Source organism: Pteropus vampyrus, unplaced genomic scaffold, assembly GCF_000151845.1.
Source record: "Pteropus vampyrus isolate Shadow unplaced genomic scaffold, Pvam_2.0 Scaffold141, whole genome shotgun sequence".
Taxonomy (NCBI): Eukaryota; Metazoa; Chordata; class Mammalia; order Chiroptera; family Pteropodidae; genus Pteropus; species Pteropus vampyrus.
Genome location: NW_011888922.1, coordinates 2596946 through 2599821, shown reverse-complemented (window position 1 = coordinate 2599821; position 2876 = coordinate 2596946). Strand labels below are relative to the sequence as shown.

The 2876-nt window shown below is 36.2% G+C and overlaps 1 pseudogene; it reads right to left on the bottom strand.

Moving 5' to 3' along the window:
* Positions 1 to 2706: 2706 nt before the first annotated feature.
* On the bottom strand, positions 2707 to 2824 carry LOC111744833 (annotated as a pseudogene).
* Positions 2825 to 2876: the final 52 nt, after the last annotated feature.

The following is a 2876-nucleotide window of genomic DNA, read 5'->3' as shown; positions in this document are numbered from 1 at the left end:
CAAGAATGAAACAACTTCTGGAGATTGGTTCCATGTTCTGCAAATACAGGCCTGATCTTATCACTCCTTGTGTTAAAGCAGAGGCAAGAAAAACAAAACTAAAGCATGTAAAACAGAATATAAACAGAGTACCAAAGAGCTTATCAAATAAGTTTACTTATAACCATTTTATTTCAAAGAATATAAGTATTCAATTAATCTATATTCGAGGCTTCAAAGTTACCTTTTAAAAATCAGTAATGAAAGTAGACTTGGGCCCATGATGTGACATAATTAATAAACCACAGATTGCCATTGATCTCTGGGAAAGATTCCCCCCCCCCCAGCTTTCTTATCTCAACAGAACTGACTCAGTTTTGTAGACTCATTATTCATCAAATTAAATTATTTTTTATCTCTTTTTTTTTCTTTTCTTTTCTTTTAAATTTATCTTTATGGTGACAGTGGTTAGTGAAACCCAATAAGTTTCAGTTCTACATTTTAACAGTAAATGAACACTGTGTATTCCTCTCCCCTACTCTCCTTCAGCCCCACTCATATTGAAACTTTCTGCCACCACATATTTGACCCCCTGTACTTCATCTGCCTCCCCGGTGCCCCTCCCCACCATACTCTGGTAACGACTAGTCTATTGTCCATGTCCATAAGTCTCTGTTTGTTTCTCCTGTTCATTTGTTGCTTTTAGGTTTATATCCCACATATAAGTGATATCATGTGATTTTCAACTTTTCCTATCTGGCTTATTTTGCTTAGCATGATTATCTCCAGGTCCATCCACGTTGTCACAAATGGCAATTTCATCACTTATTATGGCTGAGTAATATTCCATTGTATATATGTACCACAGCTTCTATAGCCAATCATCTATCGTAGGACACTTCGGTTGCTTCCATGTCCTGGCCACCATGAATAATGCTGCTATGAACATCAGTCTGTAAATATCTTTTCGGATATATCTTTTCAAGTCTTTGGGGTAAATACCCAGTAAAGAAGGATTGCGAGATCATATGGTAGATCAATTCTTTAGTTTTTTGAGGAACCTCCATACTGTTTTCCATTGTGGCTGTACCAATTAGCAGTCCCACCAGCAGTGCATGAGGGTTCTTTTCTCCACATCTTCTCTAAAATTTGTTAATACTTGACCGGCTGATGATAGCTGTTCTAACAGGTATGAGATGGTATCTCATTGTGGTTTTGATTTGCATTTCCCTAATAGCTAGCGATGTTGAGCATCTTTTCATATATTTGTTGGCAATTTGTATGTCCTCTAGGGAGAACTGTCTGTTCAGATCCTCTGCCCATTTTTTGATTGGATTGTTTTTTTGTTGTTTTTGTTATTGAGCTGTATGAGTTCTTTGTATATTTTGGATATTAGGCCCTTTTCGGAGGCGTTGCTTGCAAATATATTTTCCCATTTGGATGGTTGTCTCTTTAAATGTAGACAGTATCTTTTGCTGTACAGAAGCTTTTTAGTTAGATGTAGTCCCAATCATTTATTTTTCCTTTACTTTCCTCACCTTTGAGGTCAAATTCGTAAAATCTTCTTTAAGGCCAAGGTTCATGAGTTTAGTTCCTATATTTTCTTCTATGCGTTTTATTGTTTCAGGTCTCATATTCAGGTCCTTAATCCATTCTGAGTTAATATTGGTGGCTTTCCAATTTTCCCAGCACCATTTATTAAAGAGGCTTTCTTTTCTCCACTGTATGTTTTTGGCTTCTTTCTCGAAAATTATTTGCCCATATAAACATGGGTTTACTTCTGGACTCTCGATTCTGTTCCGCTGGTCCATGTGTCTTTTTTCCTGCCCATACCATGCCGTTTTGATCACTGTCACTTTGTAGTATAATTTGAAGTCGAGCAGAGTGATGCCTCCAGCCTCGTTCTTTTTTCTCAGGATGGCTTTAGCAATTTGGAGTCTTTTGTGCTTCCATACAAATCTGATTATTTTTTGTTCTATTTCTTCAAAAAAATGCCGATGGGATTTTGGTGGGGATTGCATTAAATGTGTATAATGCTTTAGGTAATAAGGTCATTTTACTATGTTGATTCTTCCAATCTAAGAACACAGAATATCTTTCTATTTCTTTGTATCCTCTTCGATTTTTTTAACAGGGTCTTATAGTTGTCATTATATAGATCCTTCACATGTTTCATTAAATTTATTCCTAGGTATTTTATTCTTTTTGTTGCAATTGCAAAAGGAATTATTTTTTCCACTTCTTTTTCTGACACTTCATTATTAGAGTATAGGAACGCTATGGATTTTTGAACATTGACTTCGTATCCAGAGACTTTACTGTATTTGCTTATTGTTTCTAGTAGTGTTCTTGTGGAATCTTTAGGGTTTTCTCTATAGAGAATCATGTCATCCTCAAATAGTGACAGTTCGACTTCTTCATTTCCTCTTTGAATGCCTTTTATATCTTTCTCTTCCCTGAATGCACTTGCTTGGACCTCCAATGTTATATTGAATAGCAGTGGTGATAGTGGACAGCCTTGCTTTGTTCCTGATCTTAGATGGAAGGTTTTTAGTTTTCACCTTTAAGTATAATGTTGGCTGAGGGTTTGTCATATATGACCTTTATACTGTTATTTTTTTTTACTTTATTTTATTTTTTTTAATTTTTTAGGCGAAGCAACCCTTGGTTGACCTCACAGATTGCAAGGACCTTGTCAGCTTATAATTCCTTATTTTTTATTTTTTACACCTACAGCACCTGGTCTTCCTAGGTGGTTTCCCATCCAAGTACTAACCAGGCCTGACCCTGCTTAGCCTCCAAGATCAGACAAGATTGGGCTTGTTCAGAGTAGCGTGCCATAGACTATGGCCTCTGTTTTGTTAAGGTAATTTCCTTCTACACTGATTTTGTTAAGT